This window comes from Andrena cerasifolii, chromosome 2 (assembly GCF_050908995.1).
Source record: "Andrena cerasifolii isolate SP2316 chromosome 2, iyAndCera1_principal, whole genome shotgun sequence".
In the NCBI taxonomy this organism is placed as follows: domain Eukaryota; kingdom Metazoa; phylum Arthropoda; class Insecta; order Hymenoptera; family Andrenidae; genus Andrena; species Andrena cerasifolii.
The window spans coordinates 25,813,316-25,837,708 of NC_135119.1; the positions used below are offsets into that span (position 1 = coordinate 25,813,316).

Below are 24,393 nucleotides of genomic sequence, written 5' to 3' on the forward strand. Positions count from 1 at the left end.
GACACGGCCGTGCCAATGGAGCTTGAGTGGTTGCCAGAACAGATGATTAAGCTTTTGTAAAGAGTTCACCACTTGCAGTTAATGAAAATGTAGGATAACAAAGGAAACAGTAAAAATATTAAGTCGTTCCTTGCTAAACCCCTAAAGTATTTTTTTCAAATCCCTATTCGCCAAAATAGCAAGTACCATTTAATTTTTAATGCTGATCTTTCGAGTGGTAATGAAATTTAGCTGATGAAATTTAGCATTTTGAATCTGAATTAGTGAAGAGGTGATAAAATAGAGGAACTTTTTCTCTTTTTGATATTTTTCGTATCGATTGAGAGTGACCTGCCATCCACAGCTTGAGAAACCCTGTTTCGATAGTGTTTTCGAAATGCAACACGCGAAACGCTAATTTATGCCCCGGAGTCCCGCGAATCTATTACTAGACTCATTAGTCGCGCGCCCCTCGCGTCAATTTCTGTGGATTTCGCCAGCAAATTCGCGGAAATTGATACCAGACACGAGAAATTCGACCCTGCGGTGTTGATCGATCATGGACTACATCGAAATTGTTATCGAAGCACGGTATCTTCATTCGAATCAGCGAATTTCGACGAAACTCCAATTGATTACCGTTATACTACCTGCTAGCAAAATTTCATATAAATCAGCCGTCAGCGCCGATCAAAATTTCATTAAAAAGGGAGGGAAAAATGGGAAACAATTCAGTCTCTAAAAGGAATTCACAAATCACCAATACAATATCTCATCTCCCATACACTGCCATTCGTTTTCCGAAAAAAGTATCTATTACAAACTCGTCAAAATTCTGAAAAAAAAAAGCAATATAGAAATTCCAACCCCTCGATTCCCACGATCTAGAAAACACACCCCCAACTCCAGTTCAACACGTGGTTCACTACTTTCTCTCAACCCCACCCGTACCATCAACGACCAAAAAAAAAAAACAAAAAACAAAAAACAAAAACCAGGAACAAAAAAACGAATCCAATTTCACCGTTCACCGTCATTCCAGCAACTTAATTGGGTGTCAAGTCGCTGAACCCCTATCTACGACTTCCCACCTCTCGAAATAACCACCCTGGATGGTGGGGCTGGTTGGAGGCGCGTGGCAATTAAAATCTTCAAGCCCGATCAGGCCGTTTTTCGCGAGGGAATCGGCGGGCTCGCCATTACACGTTGAATGAATTCTTATAAATCCAGCGCGCTCGCTCTCGGGAATTTCAAAAGGCCTCGCGACAAGGGGCACAGCGTCGAGCAGAAGGGGTTGGTTGGCCACCAGAAATCTCGCTGAAAGGACGACGTTAATTAAGCGCCACCCCGGAAGAATGGACGAGCTGCTCCGCGAGTGGCACACACCACCAGCGGCCGGGAATTAAGGTGTAAAAAGAGGAGAGCTGGGACTCGCAAGAAAAGGGGAAAGGACCGCGAGTTAAAGGGCAGAGAATGAGGGGGTGGAGTGAAAAAGAGCAACCCCCAGTTCGTCGCTTTCGGTCACTTCTACGCTTCCCTTTTTCCCTTCGACGCGCCCAGACGCTGGGTGAACTGGCATGGAATGCTGGATGATTGTTTGGCCCCCCCTTCCTTCGTCTTGCTATCCGTCTTCCCTGCTTTCTTTCTTCCCTCCGTTGTCCTCGACTTAATTGAAATGGACCGCTAAGCAGGAGCAACAGGGAAGCTGGCCTCGGCGCAGGCTGTTGCTTGCGTGGTCTTTTTTTATTTCTCTCACTCTCTTGCTTTGGAATAGCAACTTTTGAAAATTTCGGCGATGAGAGTATGAAGTACTGAATCCCCAAAAGGGTCTCAACACTATCACATTTGGATCTGTACTTTGCAATAAATGCAGATTAAGTATCTATAGAAACCAAAAATCGTGTGAAACTGACATCAATAGTGATATTGATAACATTTCCCACGTTATATTCTACGAATATTTCTCTGATATTAATATTTGTATGTCACACTATAATTCTCTTATTTCAGAATATGTAAACCATTGGTCTCGAAGATTAGAAATATACTGTATGATATACTCCATAAAAAACTTCAGAAAAGTAAAAAAATTGTGCCAAGTACATGAAAGCAAATAAATCATAAAAAATAGAAGATAATAATAATTATAAAATAAAAAAAGATGTGAAATCAAAATGAGCTGCACGTACATAAAGGTAATGATAAATACAAATAAATATTTTAATACGAATAAACATTTTATTCAAAATACTTGGCGCTGCGAAACAGAAAAATGTTAATTGTCCTCGTATTAATAATTTACAATAACTCCCTTACAATCTAAAATACATAAACATATACATATTAGAAACGCAGTCAGATTTATTATACATATATTTAATTCTAATGTCATACGTAGCATATGCGCACGCACACATACACACATTCATGAACGCACACACAAGAAAGAAAGAAAATGATTAACTAATGCAATTTATACACATTTATTCAGTTTAGCAACACCAGTTCGGAGCGCAGCGCCAAGTATTTTTGAATAAAATATTTATTCGTATTAAATATTTCTTTGTATAAAAATATATCTGCTTAATATTATTTAATACATTTTTTTCTTTGTATAAATAGCCATTGTTATAATTGGCGCAATTTTTGTATATCATTAATTTTGTAAAGATATTAATTTCCGACAACGTTTTTAAATGGGTTTCTTTTTTATGGGTTAATTAAAATGTCCGCGATATCAGTACTACCATTATGTACTTGCAGCTCATTTTCATTTCACATCTTTTTTCTTTTTTTTTATTATTATTATCCTCTATTTTTTGTGATTTATTTGATTTCATGTACTTGGCGTATTTTTTTTATATTTTTCAAGTTTTTTATGGGTTATATTCACTTTAATGCATATTCAAGGTAAAGTTCCATACAAATATTAATATCTGGGAAATATTCGTATTTAGCGCATGCACGTTGTTCCGCAGCTACCATTACCATCACACTTCGATCTCTCAAATGAACCGCAATCGTTTCTTCCATTCGCATTTAAATGACACGTACTCAGGCTCGCGATAAATCCTCTTTCTGGTCACAAAACCCCACATATTTATAATATTATGATCTTCGTTAAATTATTTAACTGTGTTCCACCATCTCGATCATCTTCAGTTTTTATACATAATAGTTCGATAACAGAGCATTATTCTAGATTTGTTTTAGAGGTTGTTACTCAAAGGGTTGTTTCCAAAAACCACCCCCAAAGAATAATTTTTTTTCTACCCTTAATAAATGATTTACAATTTAGAGAAAAATATATAAAATACAGTTAGTATGTAGCTATTTTTTTTTTATTTATGTATCTTAAGTAGTAACCGAGACAAAAAATAATAACGTTAAGAGCGTTTACCCGCGTATTAGCCTTAAACGGGGGGTACCGATCTAAAACTTTTCATAATGGTGTTTCAGGCAAGGATCATTGTTTAAAAAATAACAACTCCAAGAATCGGCATGGGGGCCGTTTGACCATGCTTACCCTGCTAGACCCTTTGCGTTAATATTGCCTCCCACCATTCCCTGTCATAAAATCTCAATAGTCTCACATCTCGCTAAAAAACGACCCCTCCACCGAATCCCCAAAATGCCCCCAGCACCACCAAAATATCGACCAGAAAATTTCCAAAGAACAGGCCACTGTCCGTCCCCTCAAAAGGCCACACGCCGGACTGTGAACGAGCATTGTTAGCGTTCTCCTAGGTTCTCTCTGTGCAAACGAAAAGCAGCGAAACAAAGGGCCCCTGCTCCCCCTCTCAAGCCCGGAAACAAGAGGGCACAAAATAACACCGTGTCACTCGACGTTTTCTATCTGACGCCAGGGACACGAGGGACAACCAAACACGTGTAAACAACGACGTGCTTCGAAATAATGGCCCCGGAGCAAAAATGTGGAAAATTCAGGATGCGAGGGGGTGCGATCGATCGATCGATCGATCGATCGAGTCGCCGAACGCGGCAGCTTTTGTCGCGTGGCCGCGGTCACGTTCAATTTGCCTGCAAGTTGCCGCGAAACGATTCGACGGCGAAAGGGCCCCGAGGCTAATTTGCGGTCACGCGTAATTAGCGTCGTTACGGGGGTGGGGAAAAATGGATGAAAGAGCTCCACTGGCGGGCAAATCGCGATAAAAGACGCAGCCAGCGTTCCGGAGCCTTGCCTGCCTGCAACTTCGCCCCGGCGAGGCCAGCAACTTCGCTCCCGGTATTGGCAAAGTTTGTTTCGGCGTATTTCGCGGCGCTGCTGATTTTCCCTTCACGTTAACAAGCTGGGCGACCATGGCGGTGCTCAGACTTTAAAGGAACATCACTCGACTGTTACACGCTGATTTTTCATGGAACTCGGCACTCGGCGAGGTACTTAAAAGTACTACACAAATATTTTTTTTCTAGCGGTGGGAATTCATGTTTGTGGGGTGAAATTACATTCGAAAGTTGGGGGTTGGGAAAGCTATTTTGCCGAGTCAGTTGAAAGTGACTGGGGACAGGAAAATCTGATCAGGTAGAAGGTTGCCTGGTTTTTCACGTGGAATAATATTGCATGAGCAGAATTTCTGAAAAATAAGTTTCCCAGGGTGGAATTCCAATTCACTGGGATGATATTTTAGCTTCGAAACTTTGAAAATTTGCACTTCAGATGTGTCTGGTTCAGCGTTAGCGGGGATATTCCACGTACCCGAGAATTTGCAGGTTTATTTCAAACTTCAACTTCGCAAGATCAGTTCTTGTTTAATTTAAACCCCCAATCAAATACGAAGTTTCAAGATCTCAAGACCCCGGCAGCATTTCGAGTTCTTTATTGCGTTTCCCAGGACCACTTCCTCACCCCTGTACCTTGCCCAGGGAAAAAAAAACATAAAAACAGCTTAACCCTGGGTCACACTGAAAGTACAGATGTTCGAAGGGTGGACGACGATAATGGAAGAGACTCGAATGTCACCAATAGGGGAACTGCTGTCAGATCCTGCAAAAAAGATGGCTTTGAAAGCGGGCGCGGGCTTCAAAATGGTAATTTCACGGTTTCACGAGCATTTTGCCCGCGGCCAATTTAATTCAGGACGGATGATCCACCCCCCACTCCCTTTCGTCCCCTTTCACCCCCCCTCGATCGCTCGTCCTCGCTCACCATATGTTTTCCTTCGGTTTTCTTCGTCCATCCTTCCATCGTGTCATCCAATTCCGCTTGTTCGAACTCGTTAACCTCGACTTTCCTAACTTTTCACCCCCGACAGTTTTTTTTTTCTCCGCCCCCTCTCGGGTTTCTTCTCCACTTCTCGACTTTAAACCGCCTACCATAAACTCGCGGGGATGTAATGGCGAAGACATCGGGAAATATTGTTTCCTCCAACTGACCGAACGGATTTATTCATTCTCATAAAGAACTTCTGCTCGAGTTACTTACATTCGTTCTTATGTTTTCATTGTTTCGCTGGGGAATTGGAATGATGTTGAGGGGGAAGTTTTTTGTGGCTCTGTTATCGTGGTAGTTTTAATTAGCTTTCAGGAGTCAGATTTGATTGGGAGAGAATTTAACCCTTCGTGGCCACACCAACTTATAATCGCAAATTGGTCGCATGACGTTCTGTTTTATCTGTTCCGGATGTCACGGTTCTTATCAGTGAGGTATATTCGAAACTTAGTTCCCTTGATACAGCGAAGAATAATGTCTATAGTTTAACTATGAATATTAACAAAAAAAAAAACAAAATAGGAGAAACTTACCTGAATGATCTAAATAACAAATTTAGCTTGCCCAGGGTAATACGATTCGTGTTACTACTCAGCGTCATTCGGTACAATAAAAGAGACACTACACACATGTAACTGTGTAAAGCAAACGTTTTGGAAATGATTGTGGAAGGGGGACAAAGCATGTTTCTTTCATGACGCCGTTACGTTTGTCCCCGCTCTCCCCTACATGGAAGGATTTGAAAGTAGTCAAGAAGGTTACTTAAAAAATCAAGTGTGCTGGGATTTATAATGACACATTTTTTCTATGAACTTGTTGCACAACTTCTGCAAACTGAATTCATCCCTAACGTTAGCTCCCTTTTCTTAAAACTCCCAGTATAAAAATCTGCCACTATTCAATAGTTAATAGGAATTGTATCATAGCCTCTGTTAATTAAATTCAATAATGTGTCACGCGCTTAAAGCTACATTCAAAGATCACCAAAAGAACTTGAGGCGCTCCACACGTAAATGAATTTAAAATCAGCCCTCGCCCGGGCTAAAAGGGCGAATTAAAGGAAGGGAAAAGCAACTTCTAACAAACTGCCGTCGCAGTGAAAATTTCACGTGCAACTCCCCAAGTAAGAAGCTTTCCAGATCCCTCCCTCCCGCCTTTTTCCCTTTCGAACTACTTGTCCCTTTGAATTGTTAACGCGACAAAGAGATTAAGCGCGGAGGCGCTTAGCCTGCAGTCAATTTAAATCTAATGTTTCCCTTCCCCGGCCATTTAATTTCCTTTCTCGCCCGAGGGCTGTTGCACTTTTCCTCTTCTTTTGCCCCTTGATGTCTCGCCGCCCCACTATCTCTGTCTCTCGACTGTGCACTTTGAGAATCTGCTCCTACCTCATAACCAGGGACAAGAATGTGCTCGAGGCTCCAGGGAGCAAGTGAACTTCGGAGTGCCTGAAAGATTCCTGGGTGAAATGCCCTCGCTGGTAAATCAACCCCCGTGGTACATGACTACGTATCTGTTCAATGAGAGCCACCCGTGCGGGGACCGCCTATGGGCGTTCAGAGGACACGGTTGATAAGTATGATTGGAGGACACCCGCACGGGGGGATCTGTTGAGGGAGCAAGCCGATAATTGCGATTGGTGACCACCTGTATATTAAACCATAAAAGAAAACTTCAAAAAAGTAAAAAGATTACGCCAAGTACGTGAAATCAAATAAATTACAAAGAAATAGAAGATAATAATAATTACAAAAGAAAAAAAGATGTGAAATCAAAATGAGCTGCAAGTACATAAAGGTGCTTTCCAACTGCTTTTTGATGAACCCATCAAAAAGAATCCCATTTAAAAACATAAGTTTCAGGTTAGGTTGGAATATACAGGGTGTCTTTCATGTACTTGGCGTCGAGACGCTACCGCATCTCTAGATTGAGTAGAAAATAGGGCTGTGAATTTTACTGAATTTCGCTGCAGTGGCAATTAAATTGTAGCGCTGGGAATTTGGTTCTTGACGGCAAGAAATTCGATGGGTGTAACTAAATTGACTAGGAACATTGGAATTATTCCGCCAGGGGATGGGGGACGTTACTGCACCGTGAAAATTCCGCGTCGAAGATGAAGCCCTTTTGTTTCAACGCGACAGAATGCCACCTCGTTTGCTGGAAGGTGTCCTCGCGGACCTCAACCTCGCCTAGCCCCCATTCTTCTTAAGTTTTCCTATTTTCTGGGAGCGAAATTTGAAGACGCCTCCGTTCTCCAGGAGCACCGTAGAGCAGGAAAGTTTCCCCTTTCTTCCCGGGGACTTTTGATGGAAGTGACAACGGTGCTGGTTGATCCTCTGGATCTTAATAAGGAATCCTTGGAGTCGAAGAAGGGGGGAAGGAATAATATTGGCTCTGCAGTTTGATGAAGTCAAGGGTGCTGGGGTATCGCGGCAAATTAGCACGTGGAAATAGTGCTGAATGCTTTCTCCAACAATTAATGAGGGGTGGTTACTTAAAACGGAGTAACTTTTCTAATTTAATTGGTCGCACAGTGAATTGGAATAGCAAAAGGGGTGGTGTGCCCTCTGTTTCCCCAGGTGGGTATCTTCCCTGCAATATTGAACGATCACCGGCAGGCATACAAAGCAATAGTGACACCTCCAATGCGCATGCTCAGAGAAAAGATGGCAAAATGGGAAACTTTACTATTCAATGAATTAGCCACCCGCTTATATAACCTGTAACTTATTTAACCTTTAGAAGGCCGAGCTAGCCACTATAGTGGCCATTGAAAATTTGTAAATTTGGACTAACGTTTCTGAGGGTGTTTGATATCGCTAATCACGATTCTAAGGTTAGAGCATCGAAATTTTACGCAGGAACAGTGTTGCCAGCCTAAACAAGCCTAAATGAATAACAGCAGTTACATTCATATATTATTCTTTCCTTTGGCGTTACCCAGAGCTCACAGTATGCTCGCTTCTAACCTACAACAAATATCTCCCCTCTCTTCTTGTCTCCATTATCGTTCATTCGCAGCAAACGATTGCGTCTACTAAACCCCGCAAGGCTCCCAAGCAGAGAATAAGCAGAAACGAGGACAGAATGCTTTGCGTGCCGCGGGATGAAAGTTCAATTATCGCGGATAAAACGAGGCGTTAATGAACGTCGCGCGGAAGTTTTGCTTAGCGAGGGGATGACGTTAATGAGAGGGAAAGCGTTAATTCTCTGTTGCACTCGTTTTGCGCGGCCGGTTCTTTCGACTTCTCGATACCGAGAGCACTGGTATTATTCCGTTCCCATTAGACCTCCTTCGCGGTAGCAGTCCCCTCTCTCCACTAATTAAATCGATTCCGCACCTCGTTGGGACTTAACAGGCGTTAGGAGTGACCTGCACTAAAAGATCGACAAGATTACGCCTGGTGGATGGTGATCCGCTGTGTAATCTGCGCTGGGAAGCTTGCGCTTCGATAGGTATATAAAGACAAATCAGAAGCTTCGAAATTTTCGTGGTGTTCTAAGAAATTTCGTGTACTTAATGTGGAATTTATTATTCTAAGTGGAAAAGGGTGTTCGTACCGACACGCGCGTGGAAATTTAACGTTTCCTTTGGGGGTTGTAAGGCCCGATTCACTTTGCTGAACGCGTGTAATCGGACGTTCTTATCACCCGCCAAACTAATATTAGGTGATTGTTTAGAGCACAGATTCTGATTCGCACGATGATCGAATTGTGAGGAATTGCTCTGTTCGCGCTTGTAGTCCGAACGTTGACTCGATCCAAGCAGACGAACCTTGTTAGTCGATAGTCGATTGAATTCTGCTCTTGTCCACCTTTTCGATGTCAAAGGTGGACACAAGACATCTGAATTTTGGGAGGCGCCAAAATGCCTGATTGGCTCAGCTTTCCTTGAAGAGGAGGAACCCTTCCCTCTGCGATTTAGGTGATGGAGGAGGAATCCTCTCCTTCTTCGTGACGTAGCGGAGGGAAGACCGGGCATCTGGCTACCAAACCTCGCTAGGTTGATCGGCCGGAGCGTCTCGCCAGGGTCGCGGTTTAAGGTACGTGTCCACTTGAGAGTAAAACTCGCGCGAGAAGCTCTCGAGAGTATTTCTCGCAAGTGGACGCTACGTCCGAGAGTGACTGTCGGAGAGCGACGTTCAACTCTCAGACATCGGACGCGTTGCAACTTGCTCTCGAGTGGATACATAATAATATTACTATCCGACAGTTGCTTCCGAAATACGAACCAGGTTCGTATTCTGCGAGTGCTGTCGCGAGAGTAGGTCTTCTGGGTTATGTAGTAAGCTCGCGTCGCGGCATACACGGCGTTGCCAGGGAAGTGTTGCAAGGTACGGCGTTGCCAGGGAAGTGTTGCGAGGTACGGCGGTGCCAGAGAAGTGTTGCGAGGTACGGCGTTGCCAGGGAAGTGTTGTGAGGTACGGCGTTGCCAGGGAAGTGTTGCGAGGTACGGCGTTGCCAGGGAAGTGTTGCGAGGTACGGCGTTGCCAGGGAAGTGTTGCGAGGTACGGCGTTGCCAGGGAAGTGTTGCGAGGTACGGCGGTGCCAGAGAAGTGTTGCGGGGTACGGCGTTGCCAGGGAAGTGTTGCGAGGTACGGCGTTGCCAGGGAAGTGTTGCGAGGTACGGCGGTGCCAGAGAAGTGTTGCGAGGTACGGCGTTGCCAGGGAAGTGTTGCAAGGTACGGCGTTGCCAGGGAAGTGTTGTTAGGCGGTTAGCCGGGACAACTGCGCGGTCGAGGCAGTCTGCGTCGAGCCGAGTGGCGAGACACATTTTATGTACGTCAATTTATTGTAACCAACTCAAAATATATAACTATTTCATTTCATCCACCCAGCAATTTCTCTTTCTACGTTGTTTCTTCCTCTTTTTTAAAATATTATAAGCAATAATCAAAGCACTAAGTTCTTGCACATCTATAATCACGTCCTCACTTCGCAGCTTAAAAGAAACTGAGAGAAACTGCAGAGAGCAGGCGCAGATCAATTTCTAGTGGATACGGTTTTGAGAGTTCTATCGGATAGTAGGCTCCCGGCGAGTTTTCTATCGCCTACCTGAGAGTAGAAATTTTCAAAATTGCTCTCAAGTGGACACGCAATTTAAGAGTAACTATCGAGAGTAACTTGCGCGAGTTCTCTCAAGTGGACACATACCTTTATGACCGTATTGTCCCGCGAGCCAGCGGTGGTCAATGGTTTGAAGTTACCGTATACTACCCGCTGACAGAGCAATCAACGGATTTTCCCAGCGCGAGGACGGTCGAGGTGTCCAAAAAAATAGCACGATGTCGATTGCCACCTATTAGACATCTGGCAGGCAAATGCTCCCTAAAACGCTTCTAAAATAAGCAATTGCCAGGTAATAAGGACCGCTGTATTTCCACCTCGCTCTGAGCCACCCTCTTTGTTCCAGTAAGACGGAACAAAGGGGTTGTTTTAAAAAAGATTTTTATCTTTTCTAAACTTTATTTTATGCGATCAGTAACTTCGAAGTTGCTGTTTACTTTTCCAAAGTTGCGCAACATCAGTTCACGCATGGATTACGAAGAAACTCGGAAAACAAATTATGGACCGTTGATAGAGTCAATATGATGCCTCAGCCCGTAGAACTTTCCAACTTGCTCGATCGCCAGGGAGCAACTCCCGCCCCGATCGCCCCCATAGAAAGGAAGAGACTCGCAAAGACGCCACTCTATATTCCGCAGTTTATGCAACACCGTAAAAACTTCATCGCTGAGCGACACGTGCAATCTTCCCGTTACGATTTACAGCGATCGCGGATTCAGTGTTACGTAGCTCCCCCGCACATAAAGGCACACTCGAAATGATCTAATACTCGAGCAGATTTCAGGCTCCGTAAAAATCCACGACTGATCGCCCAGTTTGCAGATAAATTGCCAATCAATTTCTCCACTCGGCTAGGAAGCTCGCCATGAAATCCTTACCCAGCTGGGAAGTTTGCAAGGAATTTTCCAATCCGCCAAAAAATTCACGAGGAATTACCTAGCTCGCCAATGAATTCGCAAGCAATCTGTCCACCTGGCAAAAAAAAAAATAGATCGCCAAGAATTCTCCAATTTGAAACACGATTCACGAGTTTCCCAAATTCGAAGCCTCCAAAATGCTTCCCAAAGCGCAACGAATTTTTTACCAGAATTTTACTAACGCATCGAAGCATTCGTCGCACGCGTTCACTGCCAGCAAATGAAATTTCAGTTCGCGATCAATCGTTCGTTTTTCCCCTGCATTCTTTTTAATAATTTCTCGACTTTTCTGAAAGCCTCGAAACAATTCCCACACGCTTGTGCTGGACTTTTATGTTCTCTTCGCGAAATCACACTTTCCCCCGTCCAGCGTGCTCCACTTTTTTTCTTGCCCACTGTTCTCCCATCTTCTTTTCATCTCCTCTTAACCCCCCATTCGCGTACTTCACCCCGTTTTTTTTTCTTCTCGCCACCACGAACCTCCAGATTCGCTCACCACGCCGCGCTCGAGTGTCGCCCACCTTTTTTTTTTTCGAGGTTCTCCTGTTCGTTTGTTTTTTCCGTCGCCTCTACCGACATTTTCCCTCTATTTTCCAGCCAGTCCGTTTCGAGCAGGTGATTTACTCGTTGCGTACATCGGCGGAGGGGAGCGTGTAGACTGGAAATAATGATTTAAGCGAGGAAACGCGACGGTGTCGATCCAGAGCTCGCCGGTGCGAAACTATTCGCGGTCGTTTTTCGGATTACAGAGCTCGCACTATCTTCCTCCTCCGCTTCTCGTTTTCCTACCAGTCTTTCTCTTTTTGCATTGCTTTTCCCATTTTTCGAGAGACTTTCATTTTCCTTTTACTTCCTCTTTTCTGTGCACCCTTTTACCTATTCCCACACTTTTTTCTCTTTCTTCTACTCAGCTCCTATTTTCCCAGCGGCTTCTCTCTTTATCGCTCCGTTGTTCTCACCTTCCCCATTTTCTCTCTTTGTCTCAACCGCCCTTCTTTTTCCCCTTCGAGGCCAGCACCCTTTTTCACCACTTTTCTCGCTTTATTTCAATCACTTTCCCCTATATTTTACTCTCAGTGCTCCCACTTCTTCATCCCCTTTCCCACCACCTGTATCCTCTCTTTTTTGCGTCCCTCTTTGTTCGCAGGGTGACCAGAAAAAGGGCCTCCCCAGTATGCACACTACGCTGCGATAGTGTACCCTGTTTTTTCGCCCATTTTTTTATTTTTTTTTTTTTGTTTCGCGCACTCCCCTTAACAGGCAGCCCGCGCGCGTGTTGTTTCCCCGGTCTGACGAGGTCGCGTGGCCGTCGAGCGTCACTGATTCCGTGGCGAAAAAATAGCACGCGAATATTTGGAAAATCCGTCGGGAAAGGGGCGCCGGCGGTGCAGCCAGCGGAAAAATGAACCGCGTCTGGAAATCCGCGCGGGAAAGCCTCTCTGGAGGTTCGCGGACATTCGCGTGGGACGTTCCTAGGCGCGCAGAAATTATTTGCTTTCGTGTGATTCACTTTGCGCATGGGCTGCGCGAATAACCGCGAAACTAGGAATTCCTCCTCTGCCCTGGCTTGTTTTCCACGCTGCGCCGTACCCCGAAACAGGAATTTCGCTGGGCGGCGAAAAATATTTTATGAATTGAGGTGGTCGAAATGTCGCTTTACAGACAGCACCTTCTAAAACGTCTGATAATATAAATACTTCTGTTCTGAAGCTGCAAGGACCACCACTAATTTCAAAATCAAAGGGGTCAGTAGTGGGGGCAATAATTAAACTTCTGAATTATTTTGAACCCGACTATAATTTAGTGTACGTTTGGGTAATTCTATGGAATTAAATTCCTTTTGGTTTAGAATTCATAACAATTTCATAGATGAGCATAGGAAATATGTCCGCTTTGTTTCAGACTAGAAAATTATTTCACTAGCTAGGTATGTCATTAAACTTGGAAGTGGGACCTTTTGTATGAAACATGTATTTTCACTTCAATTTTTCAAAAGGGAATTAAACCTATTTTATAGTGTTTTGTGCCACTGGGGTATGTAATTTAATATTATCAAGCGATTAAGGCTGTTCGAATAGGGGAGACCGGGGCTAAAAGTTCCGGGGGTAAGTTGTTCCGACGGTTCTGTCTTCAAAATGAAAAGAGCGTTGTAATTTAAATTATTTTTTTCGCGTGAGTTGATCACGCCACTCTGTCGCCCATGTTAATAGCATCCGCGACAGCGATTCGTGTGGTTGTAAGCAAGAATCTATTAGTCGCGCACCAGATAAGTAAATATTTTTCTATCATTATTTTTTGTTTATCTATTTCGATTATTTAACGTCGATATTTGATCAATTCGTTCGAAATTTTATACCAAACATAATGTTTATGGTTATTATATTGGTTTAGTTTTCTTTTAAAGATAATACATTTCTGTTGATCCGATCCTTCATAAATAAACATTATTAATAAAATTCTGTTTTATTTCCTTAGAAAATGAAATATTTCATTAAAAGGCAACTCTTATATCTTAGAAACAACTTACCCCAATGCGATAACAACTTGCCCCATTTAGGGGTAAGAAGTTCCGCTTCGATCAGCCACAAATAAATTACTATCTATGGAAAACCTATTACAATATATCAAATACAAGCTAAAAATCATAAAATATAATAAATTTAACAAAAAATTAGTCAATAGTGAAGAGAATAACTACAATATTTTCCAGTCATTTTTTTTATGTTTTATCGAAATCGGAACTTTTAGTCCCAGCCTCCCCTACTCGAATAATCGAGTAGCTTGAAGTTCGGAACGAGCCGAGACTCGGTTTCCGAGCCGAGCCGAGTACCCGCAAAAACCGAGTAGCTCGAATTTCTTAGAGCGACTCGATTTTTACGGTTACTCGGCTCAGCTCGGCTCGAAAACCCGAGCCTGGCTCGGCTCGCTTTTTCCGAGTACTCGAACAGCCTTACAAGCGAAGCCACTAAAATTTTCTTGAAGGTTAAAAATGGAAATACCTATGCCCTTTTGGAAAATCACTCCTCAACTCTGATCCCTGGTTTCGGTACCTTCTGACACCATCAAACTTTTAGAACACCCGCTGCACACAGCTGCACTCAAGGTTTACTCACCGTTCCCCATTTTCCTCGGCAATGATTATCAGGGGCTTGAAGAAAGTTGCAGCAAGTTCCCCGAGGTTTTAATACATTCCGTGGCCTGTGGAAAGTTGCGGGGTCCGCGGTCATTGGCGAGTTTGCCGTAAACAGGCCCCCGACCGGTGCCGCATATCAGCGAGTAATTAAACTTAAACTTCTTGGAAAGTGATACACGCCGCGTGCTTGTGTGCGCGTACGTGCGCTCGTCGGTGCAGGTAGACGCGTGGCTGTATAATAGATACCAAGCCGCGTATTCCCAAGTATTTCGACCGGAACTGCGGAGTTGCCGGGGTGCTTCTGATTTCAGTTCGCCGGGGTGTCGATAAGTAGCGTGGGAAATTTAAACAGGCTGGAAAGTTCCGCCTCGTCCTCTCGTTTCATTCGAATTTGTCTTGCAATTAGCGCCGGGGTCCTTGGTCCTGTCTCGTCCGCGCCTAACTTTCGCTGACGTAACCTCTGGGACGCTTGATACCCCGGCTGGAGCGCTTTGACATCTATCGAGACACCTCGCGGTGGAACCAGGAAACCGAACCCTAACCCGTACCCGGTTCGGTACGCCGTATCGTCGACTAACCCGCCTAACCGGGTAACAGAAATCATCTGTAACCCGGTTAACCGGGTTAATGCGGTAACAGTATTACGGTGAAAAACAGTTGTAACTATGTTTCCAAATACAGATGAATTTTATTTTAATATCGGAGACTTCTTATTTCACTAGTAACCCGCTCGTAGCGGGTTAACCCGGTTACTTCGGTTCTTTCTAGAATTTAAGAACCGTTCCCCCGCGGTTAGTATGGGTTACAGAAACCTTCCTTGGTTAACCGGGTAAGGGTTAGGGTTACGCGGCGGTTCGGATCCCTGGGTGGAACATCGATGCGGCTTCATTGGTCGATGGCCGACGCGGTGCTTGAATTTGGGATTTTGTGGAATTACGGAAAGGACAGATTCAAATCGTCTTTTAAATTAATTTCACGCCAAACGCGTGGTCCTAGAGCTCCCGTTGATAGCGCGTTCGATTCGCCGTACAAAACTGTACAAAAACTGTAGAATGAATTTTTCCCATCCGAGGCTCGGTTCTCGAGGAAATCGAGCTCGAAAGTGACTGGAAGCAGCGGCCTCCCAGGGTGCGCGTGCAGCGCATACGTCTTCGAACTCGATTTTCTCGGGAACGAAGCGTCGCAGCGAAATACTTCCTTCTACAGTTCCGACGTATTTTATAACGACCTATCGATTACCCATCTCAGTTCCACCATCCACCGCGATACACCGGGCATATACGCGCGGGAGCAATCCTCGATACTATTCGCGATGTTATTTACGTTCCCGTAAAGACTCCGGCAATTTCCCAAGGAACCTCCTTTAAATTCTCCGTTCCAGATGCGCGGCTGGAGAAAGCGGGGAAGGAAAACACTGGGAGGTTTTTCAATCAACGACGAATTTTCCACGGAATTTATCCCACGAGCGGAGGGAACGTCTGCGCAACACTCGCCGTAAAAATCACGGCACAAAGAGGACGCCGATTTTCGTTCGGTAAGCCGCTCCCCGCTGGCATTCCAGCTTTCTTTTCGATCCATATTTTTCCCGGAGTGGCGGGCGCGAGGGGGAGGAAGCGTTCGTCGCAGCATGGAAGAAAGGAAGATCCAAGGGCGGGGAGGGAAAGGGAGCAGAGAGGTTTGAAACGAAGCCGACGTTTTCCCGATCCCTCATCGGACGACGCGTATCGGTTTCGTTCCCTGAAACAATCGCTGAAAACTTGGGACGACAATGCGAATCCGTACCCTCAGCCCACGCAACAAACGAACAATCACCGGTGGCTCGCTGCGCTTCTTTTTTCTCTCCCCGCGCACCATTCATCCCCCTTTCCGTCGTGGCTTCCTCCTTGTTCTTCTGCCTCGCTTCCTTCGAAAGGCACGGGCCGCCCCCGCACCAAATTGCGCGCGCATCTCGCGGGAACGCCGCGCGCGTGTGTGCAAAGGATCGAAGGATTTGTCTCGCATTTTTATGCACGCGCGTCCACAGCACTCAAAGCGTTTTACATATTAGGGGACGTTTCGAGGAGCGGTTTCGTTTTATAGAAATCGACGCGTCGCCGCGTTGGGAATGGGACGAGTGGTCTGGGAAGGAAGGAGCCACGATGCGAGGAGATGAAAACTGAGCGCATTGCGGGAATGTACTCGCGGGGAGGACGGTACCGGGGAGTCCAAGTGGATTCTCTGCTCGTCGTTTAGCGCGTGGAGAGCCGAGATACGGTGGCGCGGTGGGGATAGCCCTCGCGAACTGAACTTGAGCGGCCAAATTGGTTTCGTTGCGACTATAGCGGGCGCAGTGTCAGCCTGTTTCGCAACGAAAAATAAAAAAAAGTGGAGACCCTTTCTCCACTCTGTCTACCGTTCTGTCTATCCCCCGATTCGTTATTTTCCCCCTCGTTTTTCCCGTCGAGCCGCCACCAGAATAGTCTAAACATAACGTCACAACGACGAACAAAGCCTGTCATGAAAATATGACGCTTGTCCGTTGTTATTCGAGGAATTATTAATGCTGCTCGTGGCTGGCTGTTATTACCAGAACAATTACTCGCGACCTAGCTTGTTTAATATAATAAACCGCGATACACCGGCGTGCGCTGTACGGTTTCGGTAGTTTCGGCGACGGTTGATGGGGGTTGAAAGTATCGGACGAATTCTGAACATAATGCAGCGTGCGCGCAAATTCTCTACTCCGTTGCGGAGCCCGCGTTGCTGGGGGATATCGATAATTAGATGAGGGTCGAAATTCGATTCGTGGTCGTCGTTTAACAGCGTTTGAGTTTCGATGGGACTCGATGTACTATCGATATAACGCGCACCACGTATCCGCTTCGTTATCACCCTCCTTCTATCAATGAAAAGTAATTCAGAAGGAAAATAGAAAAGAAGAATCTTAACCCCCGGACAGCGAGCTCTGGAATCTCTGCATCAACCTTGACCCGGCGAAGGTTAGTTATCAGTGTTTCGCAACGTTTTTTGCGTCGCGATTCCTTTTTATAATAATCAAATTACTTTTGCCCTCCCCTCCACAATATAAGGTAAGGTAAATTTAATAAGGGAAAGGAAGCACATTAAAAATAGATATTTCAGAATATAATTCTAACTTAATAATGTAAACAAAAATTCTAAAAACGGTGAACAGCCCCTCAGAAAATACTTCGCGACCCACAGCGTGGGAATTACTGAGTTATCAGGATCACTGTTTAAAAAATAATGATCTTAAACTATACTGAGCTCTAAATTTGCCATATGTGACGTCGAATATGTAGGGAATTTTCTCCCGATTATCACGCAATTTTTGTTTGCTGCCCAAATTCACTCTAAAGGGGTGTAATTGACCCCTGAAAATCCGGTTATTTTCCGAATTTGTGCTATAGCTCGCGAACTGTAAAATAATTTTCTTACCAAATGATAGATCTAATTAAAAGAAGTAACTTTTGTCTTGGGACTTTTATTCTGTCTCTTACAGTTCGAGAGTTATAATACAAAATCGGAAAATAGCCGAATTGTCAGGGGTTAATTTCACCCCCTTCTAGTGAATTTGGGCAGCAAACAAAAATTGCGTTGTAATCAGGAGGAAATCCCCTACATTTTCACAAAGTTTCAGAATTTTTTGAATTTTCGGGTTCGGGATCTTCCCTTGTTAGTCCCCGGGTGTCTAGGGCAGGTACCGTCAGCTATAGCCCTACTGATGAGTCTGGCTGACGGTTCCAAGACGAAACACGCGCCGCGTCTCTTCTTTTCCTCCTCGATCTTTAATGCCAATCCACCTCCCCCGCACAGTACTCCAAAAAGCGTGACCAGCCCGAGCGATTAATGGTTGCGATGGGGCAAGATCATCCCTCTTTACGTTCCGGAATCAATCACCAATCACCATCTTGGTTTCGGACGCAACACATACAAACTTATGTTCCCTATCTGAGAAAATTAATTTAATAGAAAAATACAAAAGAAGATCCTTTGGATAACAGACGCCGGGTCCATTTTGACACCACCACCGCTAGTCATCACCATCACTGCTTAAAAAATACTGATCTCTGACCATAACAAACTTACCCCAAGAATCTGTCTATACCCAAAATTCTGTCCCAGGTCGAAAAGGCCTCCATCATCCGCCATAGACGTTCGCTGCAACCTCCATCCCGCGTTTAAAAAGGACCAGAATCAAAGCACCCTTGTTCAAAATTGCGCGCGATAAACCCGGGCCGAGGTTGCCGGGCATAAATCACGGCCTCGTTAACTCGCTATCACGGAGTTATCAGAGTTTTCTAACAGCCGCGGACACGGTTGATTTACGATACAGAGAATCGATCGCGAGGCCCCTCCTGCGATCGTAAATCGCCCGGTCCCGTTCTGGGATTTCGACCCGCTGGAATCAGCGAATAAATTCCCGCCGGTGGCCCGCTTTATTTATTCATTTGTTTGCTTATTTATTTATACACGTGTAGCGGGGGCCAGGCGCGCAGCTGCGGACACGCAGCCGTACTGCAATCTAAAATTCATTCGCAGGATGAATCTCGAATGAACGCGCGCTCGCGACCCGCCGAGCGTGTTTCCGCGTCGCGAGGGTGGTTCGCAACGGCGAGAGGCCGGGCGATCTGAAATTCTGCGCGACGAATTTGCACGAGCATTTTTTTCTTCTCTCCCCCCGTGAATATGTATGTTTATTCCTGTTTGTGTGCGCGCGGTTTTTCCACCACCACCCTCGTGGGTTTTCCTCCCTGCTCGCGACGTGTCAGTGCCTTAAACACAGCCGACTCGCTGTTGGTCTCAGACAGGGGCGATTTATTTCCCTGTGGATTTACATCCCCTCGAATCTACCCCACCTGCCCATCCCTTTTTATTCCGTTGCAGTGTGGCGGACGGTTGTTCCTTGGGTCTCCTTTCGGGGAACACAACGCGCAACTTTCGATCTGGGTGGTCTCCTTCTGCTGGGTATTCTGGTCACGTGTTCCTATCATTCTTTGTTTCTATTTTTCGAAATGAATAGGTACCGGCTATTGCAGCTCCTGTTCGCTTTATTCAAATCGATCTTCCTCCCGCTTCTTTATTCGTACTCTTGGTTCATTGAGTTTCAATTTAGCAACCCATGAATTTCGAGAGAGAAAGTGAGTATATATCGTTCTTCTTTTTATTGCTATTTTATCTTGAATTATAAATCGCAGAAGCTCTGCCTCCATTTATGCCCGCGCTTTGCGGTTTCTTTTCCTCTGCTCTGAGTAATCCCCGCCATCAATTTTAAACTGCATTTCCCGGCCTTAAATATCGGACATTCCCAGCGTATGTCTCGCGGGAACTTTATTCGCGCGTATTTCTATCATCCCGTTTATTCGACGCATTAGATCGATGCTTTTGTTTTTCGTCCCCTGCTATTTGGAAGAGTTAACATCAGCTTTAAAAACTCCTGTCGCTCTTGGTCCCATCCATTTCGCTGGATGAAAAATATTTTGCCGGGGCAGACTCGAGCCCTGACTCGTTTCGTGGGTAGTCGAGTGCGCCGCTCCATCGATAGCCTCTTCTTTTTCTGGATATACCTCGTTCGCGAAGTTACGAGGGCATAAGGTGCACGTTTCGAGCTCCGTATTTTTTATTTTATGACGTATGAATATCTCCGTGCGCGGAGCAGGAACTCTGGAAAGTCAGCTCCGTGGCTTTTTCGTCGTGAAACACGAATCGCGCGACTACCAACTGCAGAGTGCTGCCGCAGCCGTAATACAACGAGGAAAGGGGCGATTTCTCATATTCGCGGCGATAACTCAAAGCTGCATAGCAACTTGCGTATTTCTCCATCTTCGCACAAAGCATCGTTCCCCGAACCACGAGGGAGCCATCAGCATCAGACACTCCGAACGCACGCATCGTCTGCTTAAGTGTATTAAAAATCAATTTCCTCGCAAACAAAGATCCCTGGAACAAAAGTACCATTCTACACCTTCGATTTATCGCCGCGGTGTTCCCTGCACTCATCCTCGTCCGGCGTGTTTCTCTCTCCCTCGCTATGTGCCCACCAGGTGGACCGAGAGCGGGACTGTAGAAGAAACGAGCGCGTTTCCCTGGCCAGCTCGGTGAATATCAATTTAAAACCACTTTTCGACGCATCCCTCGAATTGCTTACACGTACCACGGTTGTTTGTAATCCCCCCCGGTTGCATCTCCGCCCCCTCTGGGCCGTGCTTTATTATTTCCTTCCTCCGTGCCGCCACATCAGTCTCCCTTCCTCCCGCCCCCGTGGCCACCCTCTGTGGCCCCTCGTCGGCCAATTTGTCTCTGTTTGCTGTGGTATTATGCGCGCTGCATAATGCACTGCATCGAGCCCACTCCCCCTCCAGCTCCCCCATCTAATCTCCCCTCAAGATGCCCCTGTGGCACGCGTTTATCAAGCAGGATAAAACGGCTGACCGGCAGTGGCTCGCTCGGGCGCGGGGAAACTTTTCAGAGCAAGGATCGATCGGGACCCTCCACGGTAACGCGATAACAGGGAGGGATTTCGATACGAGGCAGGATGCGGAGGGATCAATCCCTTCGCAGTGGTTTGAAACTCGCGCTGCGATCGGAGATCGCGTGTGGGATCCTCTGTAATATCCCAGCGAATGTCAGAATCCGTATTTGTCACGTACAAGTTTTATGGCTGGATTTTTCTTTTTATACCGGTTTCGGTATTTCTTGGCGCTGGAGGGGGATTTGTGCTCGTCAAGCCGCTTAGAATTTTTTGAATCGGGGTTCTTTGCAGCTATGCGGGTTTAGAGAGGAAATTGGTGGAATATAAGATTGATAGTATTATTCTGGGTTTCTGGTCTTACTTTTCGAATATTCTGAATAGATTTTCCCAGTGTTACTAATAATACTAGTTATAGTATTGCTACTCCTGGCACTACTACTCCTAATATTAGGGTAAGTCGGCGAGAGATGGCCCACTTTGTTTTAAAACAATCCGTACATCGTAAATTTAGTGGTTTTATAAAGGACAAAAATATATTTGCAGAAGGAAATACATTTAGATACATAATATAAAATTGAATTAAAAAAATAATAACACATTTAAACAGAATAAAATAAATTCGCAGTCTATGCGGGACATTCCATGCGAACTCGGACAGATTTCGGAGTAAGTTTTCGTAGATTGCTGAAATTTGAGTATGTTGTAGTCTTTAGTGATATTTGAACGTACCTCAAAGGATTTTTCAAAATTTTGAAATATGACGATTTTAAAGCTGTTCGAAGTTATGTGCTGACTTTTTTTTCAATAATTTATAGCTATGGAAGTAGTAAACGGATGGAGATGAGCTTTACGGCGATTTGTAGAAAAGACATTGAAGTTTTAAGAAAAAATTATTACAGTTTAAAAAAAAAAATGAACCACTTTTGTGCAATTGTTTTAAACAAATGCAGGTTCTTAACATCGGGCGCGATTTTAAAAATTTAAAAAAAGGCCATCTCACCCGAATTTTCCACGAACTTTTCCACATTCGCAAGTTCAAAAATGTTGAGCATCCTTCGTGAAACTATTTTTTACAGCTCATACAGCAAACCCAGTCATCAACCCACCCATTTTGCCACTTTGGACTTCTTCTACGGCTTTCAACAATGCCTCGTTGGTCCATAACTTCCTACGCTGATTATATTTTCGTTTGAATTCCGTTGGCATGTTTCGCAAAAACATTTACTAAGTAGCTATTATGCATGATTTTATGATGGGCCAATTTATACCTGAAAAAATCGAGCTAACTAACCCGAGAGTCAAGGAGCGCTGACTCTCTTGTTTTTTTCAATAATATTACGACAATATCTCATCACAAAAACATAAATACAACCTCAAAACATTATATTAACGCACTGCATTCAGAAAAACTCATTACTTCTTCGTAAATTGTCAGTAAATTATAATTTAAAGAACAAGTAGAAAATTTTCGAGAATAGTCAACTTATACATTACAAATAACTTACCTAATTTCACAGTTAAAAGCAAACAGAAAACACGATTAATGCGACGTGTGAGCATCTCACCCGGAATCACTCTAATAATAATAGTAGTTGGAGCATCTTCTGAAAATTCGAAAAATAATGGCAGTAACCCAAGGTAATGCTTTCAATTTTCTATTCTACCAATTCCATCCACAAATCCCCACAATATCATGAATAATAGCAGTCGTAATAATAATGATTAGTCTGACAGGAATCGACAAAACAGAAAGACCAGTTGCGCTTTTCGAATGCAGCGCCACGGGGGGTTGCAAGCAAGTGTGCACCGCGTGACAGACGATGCATCGAGTTAAGTGCACCGTGCACGCGCTGGGACGCGGCATAATTTAGTTAAAAGCGGCGTAATTATGATACACTGACAGGGCACTGTATTCGTAAATATATGATCGTACATTAAGGAGAGGTTTACAACGTTTACAAGGAGCGTTATCTTATTTGCGCGGTAAAAAACATGTTTCACGATGCTCTCTACGGTTTACAATTATATTACATCACCGAGGAGGACTCGCTAGACAAGAAGGAACCCTTAATAGCTTCAGAATTTCCTGATAGGGTAATTGCGGGAGAGACGCCGCACCTTCGGTATTTCAGGGTTATCGGTAATAAAATACAACACTGTCGATTTTATTTGCTTTAGGCTGTTCGTTTAGGTTAGATTAATGAGCGAGAACGTGTTTCCATTGTTACTTTTAAAGACTTTGCTATTTTTTAGGTGAGCCTACCGCACTTTGCCTCAATAGTTATACGTCGAGTTTATTTTTGCTATCGTGGTAGTTAAAAATTCATAGTTCTTCGTGATATAACTTTTGTAACACGTTAAAGGAACTCTGTGGAATATTTTTCGGCCAGAATAGGTCATATTCGACAGAGCACTTGGAAATACGAAAGTGCGGCGTCTCTTCCGGGCATCTGGGATAGATGCCGCACTTTTATGCGCACTGTATCGGAAGGTATCTATGTAAGTCGACTAAATGATGCTTTTAATGTTAAAAATACAAGAAGAGTGTCTCAAAATAGATACCGTGACATCTCAAGGCAAATTATTTATTTTTTAATGACAAATCTGATAATCCAAACATATTTGTGGGCTTTTTTCACTCTTTCTTCACATTTTATTTTTATTTTATGTGTAATGAATGTGGAAGGAAGAAGAAGAGACAATTAAATTTAGAAAAGCAGAAATAATATCTGCACCTATTTATTTTTCCAATTTTATTGTATTTTATAGCTGTATAAATTAAAAAGATGTTTCATTTTACTTTGCTTTTACTATTTTTTTTTAAATAGAAAGTTAAACGTTTTTCGAAATGCGGCACCACTCCCGCACGTGCGGCGTCTCTCCTAAAAAATGGATATTTTTAGTTTCAATTTTTTAAGGGTGACAATTGTTAAAATTTGGGTTTTCTATAATGCTAGTAGTAGGGAAAGATGTTCCACTAATAATATGTATCCTTGGAACAAATTTTCATTGCAAAATTTAGACACGGTGACAATTTTGCGTAAGGTGCGGCAACTGTCCCACAATTACCCTAAATAAGAAATCTGAAACTTTCCTATGTTCAATATTAATATTCGAAGAAATTAATTGATCTTCAAGGCAACTCGTCTAATACAAGTGCAAAGCTCAGTACCCGATGTCTACACTAAAATCCAATAACTCCACCCCATTCACCAGCACAGAGTCAGTCAATATTTATCACCAACATGTTAGTCAGCGACACCACCGCCTCAACATCGGTCCACTGTTAAACATAATTGCATCGTCGATGAGTCATTAAATTACTTCGATCGTTGCACACTGAACAGGTAAATGTTTAACTTACACATACAAATTCCGTCACCTTGAATCACTTTACGCTCTATGGGGACACATATATATATATCCGTTCACAACCACCGCGTGCGGAGACCGCCTATAGGCGTTCTCCTACAATGCTTATTAGATACAGCTAGAGGAGACCCGCACGGGGCGTACGCTATGCTTCAAATCATAGTTAACCCACTCCTATTTTAATCTCTTTATCAATGAAGGATCACAAAACTTGCAACAACTGGTCCAC

At 44.1% G+C, this 24,393-nt stretch overlaps 1 protein-coding gene and 1 long non-coding RNA gene across 5 annotated transcripts in view; one reads left to right on the forward strand and one right to left on the reverse strand.

Annotated features, from left to right (window-relative positions):
• Ph4alphaefb (prolyl 4-hydroxylase subunit alpha-1) overlaps positions 1-24,393 on the reverse strand; it is a 216,296-nt gene that overhangs the window by 59,925 nt on the left and 131,978 nt on the right. The gene's annotated exons all lie outside the window — the stretch shown is intronic.
• On the forward strand, positions 9,251-9,968 carry LOC143378913 (uncharacterized). Its single transcript, XR_013088384.1, has 2 exons — positions 9,251-9,540; positions 9,918-9,968. It is a non-coding gene; the product is annotated as an uncharacterized LOC143378913 (long non-coding RNA).